This window comes from Nannospalax galili, unplaced genomic scaffold (genome assembly GCF_000622305.1).
Source record: "Nannospalax galili isolate Female #2095 unplaced genomic scaffold, S.galili_v1.0 scaffold2107, whole genome shotgun sequence".
NCBI classification, from domain to species: domain Eukaryota; kingdom Metazoa; phylum Chordata; class Mammalia; order Rodentia; family Spalacidae; genus Nannospalax; species Nannospalax galili.
In genome coordinates this window covers 237,928-248,707 of record NW_008355382.1, presented here as the reverse complement: position 1 = coordinate 248,707, position 10,780 = coordinate 237,928, and positions in this window count along the sequence as shown.

Sequence of the window (10,780 nt, the reverse complement as noted above, 5' to 3'; positions counted from 1 at the left end):
TTTCTTTCTTTCTTTCTTTCTTTCTTTCTTTCTTTCTTTCTTTCTTTCTTTCTTTCTTTTTCTCTCTTTCTCTCTTTCTCTTTCTTTCTTTCTTTCTTTCTTTCTTTCTTTCTTTCTTTCTTTCTTTCTTTCTTTCTTTCTTTTCTTTCTTTCTTTCCTTCTTTCCTGTGTATCTGGAGAAGTATAGTAGTATCTAAAAAGGCCTTAATCTGAGCTTCTGTACGTTTAATACCACTAGACTTTAGCATGCATTTAATAATTGCTTGAAAATGAGACCAGTCTTGTGAAGCTGAATGACCCATAATTACCTCTACCTGCTAGTCCAGCTGTGGCGGGGAATCCACTGATCAGGGAAAGGATTACACCGGTCTTAGGGAAGTGAAGGTCCTGGAGGGTCCCAGTTCTGGGTGCCAGTTGCAGGGGTCCTGCCCTGTGAGGGCCTTGTTCTGGGAAGGTGATACTAGTGGCACAGAGTCTGACTCTGGGACTTGAGTCTTCTTGCAGCAAGTCAAGTTTATTATCCAATTCAGTAAATTTATATATGAAAAGAGACTAGGGGTACATGCTGGATCCAGGGTACATGTAAAGTTCAACCAGACAAAAGACAAAGGATGCTCATGTTGTGTGTCCCATAGGATCTTCAGTCCTTTTGTGTGGGTAGAGTTGTTCATTCAAAAGAAAGGAATGTGAAGGGGCTGTTAACCAAGATATCTTAATTTCAATTACATACACCTGGAGTTATTGATTGGGTTGTTTTTTGCCTCCCATATGGAGGAAGTCAAGATGTTTTTTCTTAGAACAACAGGCACTGTGAACTTTTAACCTGGTCATCTTCCTTCTGCTATTCATTGCAGTGTTTCACATGACAGGGCTGTGAGACAAGAGTTTTCAGTGCCTTGTCCTTCAGCAGAGGTTGCAGCCTGATTGTAAAAGTTCAGGTCCATCTTGTTCTAAGGCATGCCATCTTGGTCTCCTGAAGAAGAGTTTATTTGAGCTCATGGTTCCAGGTTCCAGAGGGACTAGAGTCATTCATGGTGGGGAGGCATGGTGGCAGGAGCAGGAGCAGGCACAGGCAGCAGAGGGTGATTGGAAATCTGGCAAGGTCTTAGAACTCTCAAAGCCCAACTCCAGTGGCGCCCTTCCTCCAGCAAAGCCACATCTCCTAAAACCTCCCCAAACAGCACCCCAGCTTGGGACAACGTGTCCAAATACTCAGTTTCTGGAGATCATTCTCATACGAACCATCACAAGGAGCTACTCCAGAGCTCCATGGAAATGCGGCTTTCTTACATCAGGTAACTTGGGCTCTTTTTTCTGTATCTCTCCAGGGTCAGTACCTCAGCCATCCATCTGGGCAGTTCCAGGTGCTGTGATTTCCTTGGTAGCTCTGTGACCATCTTCTGCTGGAAGTACATCTATGCCATTTTACACTCGATGCACGTGCAAAGTGGTATGATCACACCCCACAGGGCTCCCAGGAGGTGGCTGAGTTTTCTCTTCAGAATATGATGCACACTAATGCAGGGATTTACTACTGTGATTACTATAAGCCTGGAACTGGTCAACAAATGATAGATTGAAGCTGGTGGTGACAGGTGAGGACCTGCTCAAGGACACTGCTCCTCTACTTTGAGCTTGGCAGCCTGACTCACTGAACCACATATGTTCAGTTACAGGTCCTGCTCTGTCCCTCTGTCCTCATATCTCTTCTCTTCTTACTTCTATTTCCCTCCCTTTCCCTCCTCTCCTCCCCTCCCCTTTACAATCCACCCCCCTGCTTTCCTGCCTCTTCTTCCATCCCTTCCCTTCCCATTCCAGCAAATGACTCTGCTTTTTCCTCCTCTCAGCTCCCCTACTCTCTCCCCATTTTCCTTTCCTGTTTCCTTTTCTTTTTCTCAGACAGTCTTTCCAGTATCTAAGGTTGACTTTGAACTTGGGCTTGAACTTCTGATTCTCCTGCCTCCACTTTCTGAGTCAATCCATTATAGGCATGTTCCCACACCTTTTATGCAGTCCTGACAAAGTATGGACACTGTATACCATAGTCGAAGGGGAAAGAAAACCTTCCGAACTATCTTGATAGATGGTGTCATTCAGTTGCTGGCTCTGTGACTCCCGGATCTTCCTTTCTCAGCTTTGGGTGACAGTAAATACATCGTGAGCTGGTGTTGACAGATTTGAAAGGGTCTCTGCTAGTTTCTTCACTCAAGATGACTTTCTGGATCCTTGTGTCTCCTACCATCTTCTTGACCACAGTGCCATCTCTTATCAATAGTCTATCTAGAGCAGAGCACAGGACACATTAGCAGAAGACAGTGGTTCTACATTTCTGGTGTATAGTGTGCCTTTTCTGGTTGTCTGGGATGTCTTGCTGCATCAAGGGATGGGATATGTTTCAGGTATGGGGAGCAGGGGAGGCAGGGGCATGGAGGTGCAACCCAGAAAGTGGAGAACACTGTGTTCATGGGTTAAGGATGGAAATGTGGATAAGGAGGCAGGACAAAGAAGTATCCTTTGTGTGTACAGACTGGCATTGTACATGGTGAGTTTGTATGGGAACTGCTGGTAGGCTGGGGTTTTGGAGGGTCTACCTATATTTGGCCGTTGATCCGTGTGATACTCATATTCTTAATTTTAGTGCTGTGGTAAAAATGTAGTATCTTAAGAATATTAAAAAATGCTTCTGTGAGCTTTAGTTATATCTCCAATGGGGTATTTGACATGTGTCAGCTCAGGCACATAGGAAACATCTTAACAGAGCTCCTAATGGACAGCATCAAAATGCCCCCTTCACACTTGTCTTCCTGGGGCAGGAGATACCACTTGGCCTCTCCAGTCAGTGTCCCTCAACGAACGTCTTCTGCTGTCAGTTCCCACATGGCTCATCAGCAAACATCAAGTCTTAACTCCTTCCTCTTCTTTGTTCTGCCATCGCTCTCAGTTGCCACAATCACCTTTCACCCACATACTTAGGTACCCAATTTTCCTTCTGTTTCCACCTGATCTTTCATACCCATGCTTCATAAAGAAAGTCCAGTTGAAACATTTCCGTGAGTGTACAGTCCTTGTACAACATGATGGGTTTCATAGTGAGATTTTCTTTTTTGAAGGAGGGGTTTCCCTATAACCCCAGCTGTCCTGGAACTCACTATGTAGACGAGGCTGGCCTTGAAGTCATAGGGATCCACCTGCCTCTGCCTCCCGAGTGCTGGGACTACAGGTGGCTCTCATAGTGATATTTTCATGTCTGTACCTTGAGCATATTCACACTAATTACTCGCTCTTGTTTTTCTCCCCTTGGCAACTTGCATAGTGCCTCCTGATACTATGAAAGCCAGTTTTGTAGAAGAGGCTTCAAGGACAGGTCCGGCTCAATTGCTCCAAGTTTTTGTTCAATGCTTGTCCTGTCTTCAGCAATAGGGTCTTATCTTCAAATTCTGGGTGGCAATCAAGGGCTGTGGCAATAGCCTATCTTATTTTGGGTATCTCTTTGACTACTCTGGCCAAAAAGTCTAAGGGATAGAAAGGACTTTCTATATTGGATTCCACTCCCTAAGGAATTAAGGCCATCAATTGACAAATGAGGCCCCATTAAACTAGAAAGCTTCTGTGCAGCAAAGGAAACAAACAGTCCAGTGAAGGGGAAGCCCACAGAGTTGAAGAGAATCTTTGCCAACACTAATAGGGGATTAGTTTCCAGAATATACAAAAATCCCACAAAAGGAGAAGAAAAAAAATAAACAAATGACTCAATTAAAAAAATGGGCTGCAGATCGGAACCGCGAGTTCACGAAAGAAACAAAATGGCTCAGAAATAGCTTAAAAATCGTTTATCATCTTTGGAACTTAGGGAAATACAAAATAAACACAAATTAAATTTAAGAGTTCATCTTTCCCCAGTCAGATTGTCTAAGATCAAGAAAACATCTGACAAGAAATGGTGAGGATGTGGGGAACGGGCTGCCCTCATTCCCTGCTGATGGGATTTCAAAGTGGTGCAGCCAGCGTGGAAATCAGTGTGGAAATTTCTTTTTTAAAACATGGGTTAAAGGCTGGGATCAAAGATGTGCACCATGTCTGGCCTTAATAATCACTTCCAGGTGTGTATAGGGACAAACCTTCTCTGACTGTTCTGTCAGGACTCCAGGTAGGATGAGGAGGAAATGTGACTTTCCTCCATCACATACCCGTTTTCTATGGAATCTTCATTCTGTACAGAGATGGGAATGCTTCATTCCCTAAGAACTGTTCACATTAGGACCACAGCACATTCCTTTTTAACTCTGTGAGCCCAGGGCATGAGAGAACCTACAGATGCTTTGGTTCTCATAAAGACAAGCCGTACCTCTGGTCAAAGGCCAGCAAGCCACTTGAGCTTTCAGTCACAGATGAGTACATGTGTGTTTCTAGTCCCCTAAGTCTGCGCTCAGAGATGCCTCAAGAGGGGTCAAGGGAGAAGTTTGATTTCACTGTCTGCTGTGTTGCTTGTTGTATTCTGCACCACTATAACATCTGGAGTCACTTCAATTGTCTTATGAATTCTGAACAATGTCTTAATTATGACAATTCAAGTCAGATGCAAGTATATTCTTTCTGGGAAGACGAATTCTTACGTGTCCACAATGAGCTGCTGTATGAGCTAGTGGTAACCTTTGGGAATGACCATGATACATTGTTTACCACTCAGTTGCTGGCTGTGTTACCTCCTGGAATTCCTTTCTAAGTTTTGAGTGATAATAAATACATAATGAGTACCAGGTATTGACAGAAAAATTGAATTGATCTTTGCTAGTGTAATAATTCAAGAAAACTTGAATATTGGTTCCCCACCACAGTGTGTGAACACAGCCCTGCTTCTGAATAGCCACCATCCAGTGGAGAAAGTAGGAAGACTTTATTTTTATGTTTTTTTTAAATTGAGCTTTTGTAATTTCATACAATAGTTCTTAATCAAATTTAGAGCCCCATCCATGCCCCCACTGGACCTCATGTATTCCACCATACATGTTAAGTCTTATTCACTCAGGCATTTGTAGCCAAATGTCCTTCAGTGTAAATTTGTCCACTGGTGGCTGGTCAGCTCATGTAGTGATCAAATGTAAGTCATACTTTCCCTCACCCAGCAGCAGTCTCCAGTAGCTCTGTTTAGTGCTGGCCTGCCACCTATTTGTCTCCTCCCCTTTGGGCCCTTGTTTGAGTTGACATGTGCTCGATGCCACCATTGCCACATGTTCACATGTTCAAGCTTCCAGTGGCCTGGAAGCCTCTGCTTCTCTGTGTTCATGAACCAGCTCTGGTTCTTACAATTTTTCCTCTCTGTCTTCCACAATGGCCCCTGAGCCGTGGGTGGGTGAGGTTCCATATAGGAGTCCTATCCTATATGCTACAGTTTCTTATTCTTTAAAACTTGCCCAGTTGTGGCCTTCTGTGTGCATCACACTCTGTTGTATAAGGAAGTTTTACGGGTGAGAGTTAAGGGATGGATTAGTTTTCTCTCTTCCCCTTATTCTGTTCTGTTCCATGAGCCTTAGTTGTAGAGGTTCAACTATAGATGTGTCATTTAGTACTGGGCATCTCTCAGACATATGTTCTCTGTGTCAGACCATATGTGAAAGTCTGCAGTAGCCTCTATCTGCTGCAAAAAGAAGCTTTTTTTGATGAATGGTGTATGATATGCTTGTCTGTAAAGATAAGGAGTGATACCATTTAGCATATGGTAAGAAATTTCATTTGTCTTGAGATATGACAGAGATAGGGTTTTCTCTAGGAACCATGTCCTCTACTGCCATGTGTATTTGGCTGTGTTTACAGTACCACCCATGAGTTCCCTCCAGCTGAGAGGGCTTTAAGTCCAATTAGATAGCTGTTGATTACTCCCTAGATAGCAGTACCATTACTGCACCAATTGAGGCAGTTTGCTGTGCTGGTCGTTATGGTTATTAGGCTTTAGGGATGGGTTGGATCATTGATTATTTTTCTCCCTTGGCAGTTTGCATATCTTCATCTAGCATTATAATAGCCAAACTTTGAATAGAAGGCTTCCAGGTCAGTTCCTGCTCTATTGTTTCAAGTCCTGTACCCTAAGTATGTCCTGTCTTCAGCAGTAGAGTCTTTCTACTAGTTCCGGGAGATGACCAAGAGTTTTGGCAACATACTGTGTTATTTTGGTGTCTCCTGGGCCACCTTCACCAACCCCTCAAAGGGAGGTCTCTTTTGTCTGGCACTGTGTTCTTTGCCAAGCAGCACTAGGTATACATATGCGTTAATGTTCAGACACTATGTGCATTTTTCACATAGTCACAATGCTCCCATTATCTGTACCCTCCCCCAATATCACTCACCTCCCATCATCCTCCCTGTCTTGACTTCCCTCCGTCCCCCACACCAAGGCCCCTTGCATGGCCCTCCCTCCTCTCCTCCCTGCTGAATATTCCTATTTCCCCACCTCCTCCCTGGTAACATTTGTTCCCTACTATCCCCCTTTGAGGTTCTTTCTTTTCCTGTACCTCTTTTCTCTTTTCCTGGCTCCTGGTGTTACATCAGAATTTATATACTCACATGTAAGGTATTGGTGCTACAATCCGCAAATGAGGGAGAATATACGTTGCTTGCTTTTCTGTGTTTGTGTTACTTCAATCAGTATAACACTCTTTAGTTCTATCCATTTACCTTCAAATTTTATAATTTCATCTTTTCTTACTGCCTAGTAAAACCCTACTGTGTAGATGTACCACATTTTCGTTACCCATTCATTAGTTGAGGGACATTTAGGTTGCTTCCATCTCTTAGCTATTATGAAGAGAACAGCAACAAACATGGATGTACAGGTATCTCTACAGTATGATGAATCCTTTGGGTGTGTGCCAAGGAGTGGTATCACCGGATCATATGATAGGTTCATTTTTAGTTTTTCGAGGGTTCTCCACACTGCTTTCCGTAGTGGTTGCATGAGTTTGCAATCCCACCAGCAGTGAATGAGTGTTCCTCTTTCTCCACATCCTCTCCAGCATTTGGAGTCTTTCTTTCTCTTGATCTTTGCAAGTCTAAAAGAGGTAAGATGGAATCTTAAAGTGTTTTTTTTTTTTATCTGCAGTTGTCTAATTACTAAGGATGTTGAGCACTTCGAGTAGGATAGACAGTTTTGTGGTGTAAAGCATTCAGCATTGGCATCCTTGATTATTTAGAGCTGAGAATACTTTGGTGCAGAATCTTGTGGCTTTTGTAACTTGTATTTAAAAGTCAGCTGTAATTCTGATGCGTTTTCCTTTATAAGTAATTTGTTTTTCTCTAGCAGGTTTTAGTATTCTCTCTTTGTTCTGTATATTTAGTGTTTTTAGTATACTATGCCATGGGGAGTTTCTATTCCAGCGCTATTTGGTGTTCTGTGTTCTTCTTATATCTGTATGTGTTTGTCTTTCCTTAATTTAAGCAAATTTTCTGTTATGATCTTGTTGAAAATCTGGTCAATGCCATTGACCTGGGATTCTTCTTCCTGTATGCCTATGGTGTGTAAATTTGTTCTTTTCATGGTGTCCTACATTTCCTGCATTTAAAAATTCCATTCCTGTGTTTAAAAATTTCTTTTTCATATTTTTGCTTGAGTGGTCCAATTCTTCACCTTTACTGTCCAGTCTTGATATTCTGTTTTCTGTTTCCTTCATTCTTTTGGTGAGGCTTTTTCCTGTCGTTTGAAATTGGCTTACTGAGTTTTTCAGTTCTATCTTCATTTCACCCTTAGTTTTCTTGAATATGTCTCTTTTGTGAATTTACTTTTGAAATCCTGAATTATCTTTGTCATTTCATTTATCTGTGTATTTGTATTTTTTAGAGCATCATTCAGGAGTTTATCCTGCTTCTTTTTGAGCTTTTTGTTTGTGTATTCCTTAAAATCATTGAACTTTTAAAATCATGTTTATGATGTTTTGAAAAATTATGTGTCCTGGGGTTCCTCTCAGTGGTTTTTAAAAATTTAAATGAATAATTTATTGAGAATTTCATATGTGCATATAGGTGTTTTGATCAAATCCATGCCCACTCCCACCCCTCCAACTCTTCCCATATCCCCCCATCACTTTTTTTCTGATAACTTCATGTACTCTTTCTTCTTCTTTGATTTATTTATTTTTACTGGGTTTTGGGCTACTCTAACATTCCCTCCTCTGATTTTAGGTAACCCTAAAATCTATTAGGGATTAAATACAAGCTACCAAATACTTTTGACATTTTTGGCCTTTGGAACAGAGTATGTCGCTAAGAGGCCCAAGGACATTCTGACTTTTAGCCAAGAAACTGGCTACTTTTCTTTGGGGTCTTTTTACCCTAACTGCCTAGCCAATTCCTACCTCCTATTCTTATCATGCCATCCTCTGAAGAGGTTACCCAAATTGCCAATAGGGAATCAGGATGCAGACTGCTCTGGCTTCTTCATGCTGAACCAGGGATGCAGGGTGAGGCAATTGGAGTACCCCTTCAGTGGGTCTATCTAAAAGACTCCCAAATTGCATAACTCTTATCTCTAGGGGAAAAAGAAAGTCCTTGAATTGTGAATAGGAAATGTGAAGGAGAAGTAAAGGCAAGAGTAGTTAGCATTACAAGTTCTTTCAGGGAACTAGAAAAAAGTCAGAACAAGGCACTTTTCAAATGTTCATATGAGAATCCATTGGAATTTCTTGACAAAGGCTTCCATACTCATCCCTCTATTAGATTTCTCCTCATTTTTCTTCTGTCTTCCAAGGTTGGACTCTAGAGTGATGGATTCAGGATTTGCTATCAGGTATTTTGATAGCTGTTGGAGTGGTTAGAATCAGTGTCAGTTCCCTCTCAAAGGCTTTGAGATAACAAGGTGCTGAGGTGTATGTATGGCCTGAGGGTATGCACACTGGAAAACCTTTACCCAGCACGGGTCATGCCTTCTCTTCCTAGCCTTCCTCCTCTGGGTAGTTTTCATGAAAGCTTCTTTGGTGGAGACATATTATTTTATATTTTCATAGTATTAGTATTTTTTCGTTTGGGTCTGGGCATGTGAATTTTTTTTTGTTGCTGTGTGTCTCATTTGAAACTCAGGCCTCTACTGAGTTGAAGTTAGATTATGTTTATACTGTTGATGTAGTTTGTTTGCTTTTTGATTCCATATGAAAAGTTAAATGGTCTGGGCTTCAGGTTCTCCAATTTGGTCTTTTATTGGAAGGGCAGGGTAGATTCAGACAGGCTATCAGGAGTTTTCTAGGAGGGTGAAGAACCCTAGTCCCAGGTGCAGGTGATGGGTATCATCTGAGCCAGTTTCAACTAGCTAAGCAATGAATGTGTGCGCCCTGGTTTGGAGCAACGGGGAGTGGTCTCAAAGCAAGGGAGTGGTGACCCAGCAAGATGGGGTCTGATTATCTCTCCCAGCTAGTCAGGAACTCTCAGGAAGCCTCAGAAAGACAGGGCCAAGGCTCAAGGATTGCCCATGGGAATAGGATGGACTGTTTTGTACTAGCTAGCAGGGAAGCCCTGAGCTCTGTCACAGTGGGAGGGCAAGATTTCTATTTTCTTGACAGATTTGAGGAGTACAGTTTGTATGAAGATGGGTAAAAAAGATGGTGGGAAACACCAGACCTGCATGGTCATGCTCATAAGGGAGACAGGAATGAGTGAGTGGTGGTAAAGATTAAAAGTTTCTTATGAACATAATGTAAGGATGTAATGTAAAGTATATCATGTCACTCACCATTGTAAGACCAGTTAAGAGATTCACAGTTAATGCATTCTACAAGAAAAGCCTACCAACCTGCTAGACAATTTGTAATCGTGTTATATTCAATTGTGTAATAGTGGCATGACTGGTATTGGGATAGCCAGTCACTCTCTGCTTGGATATGAAGACCACTTCCCAAGAGGAAATCTAATTTTGGCAGTGTAAATTATGTTAAAAAGAATCTATGTCCAAGGAATTAATAGGCCTTAGAGAGCAACCTAGCAATGCTGTTTAGCGAAAGTGACATAGTTTAAAACTACCTTCTGATTTGTTATGCTTTTACCCATAGACAAATTCCACACTCAGCTCTAACCCGAGAGCCTCTCTTTGCAGTGATAGGCAGTGGATGCAGGAACATAGGACTTCTCAAGGTGCTGATGATTAATAACTTAACCTTACCTAACTCCACTGAGAGTTCTCCACAGCTTCCCTTCCTATACTTCTGTATATTTTATAGAATATGTCTTTATTTAAAAAAATATTTTATTTGTTATTTTTATTTTATGCATATGAGTGTATTGCCTACAGGTGTGTAAGTGCACCTGTGTTGTGCAGTGCCCATGGAAATCAGAAGAAGGCATTGGATTTCCCTGGAACTGGAGTTATGGTTGGTTGTTAGCTACCATGTGGGTGCTCGGGATTGAGCCTGGGTCCTCTCCAAGAGTAGTCTGTGCTCTTAACTGCTGAGCTATCTCTCCAGCGTGGAATGTGTCTGTCTATATAATTTGTGTAGAGACATATTTGTGTTGTAAGATCGCATATAGTGGGCATATGAAAACCAACCAGGACCCAATTACAGGACATTTTGAGTGATGCTCTTAGTCCCTTGGAACTAGTCAACCTAGGAGGGCTAGGAGCAAAAACTGTCCTTTATGTCTCTCTGACCAAATTAGTACAGGCCTCAAAGTATGTCTGTTAAACATTCAAAAATGTTAGTTCCACCAGTCTGGTACTTTTAATTATTGTGTGTCATGTAGATAAATCTTGGGAAATGACCAATTGTTCTCAGATAAACCTTGCCCAGACATATATTTTTTGATCTGG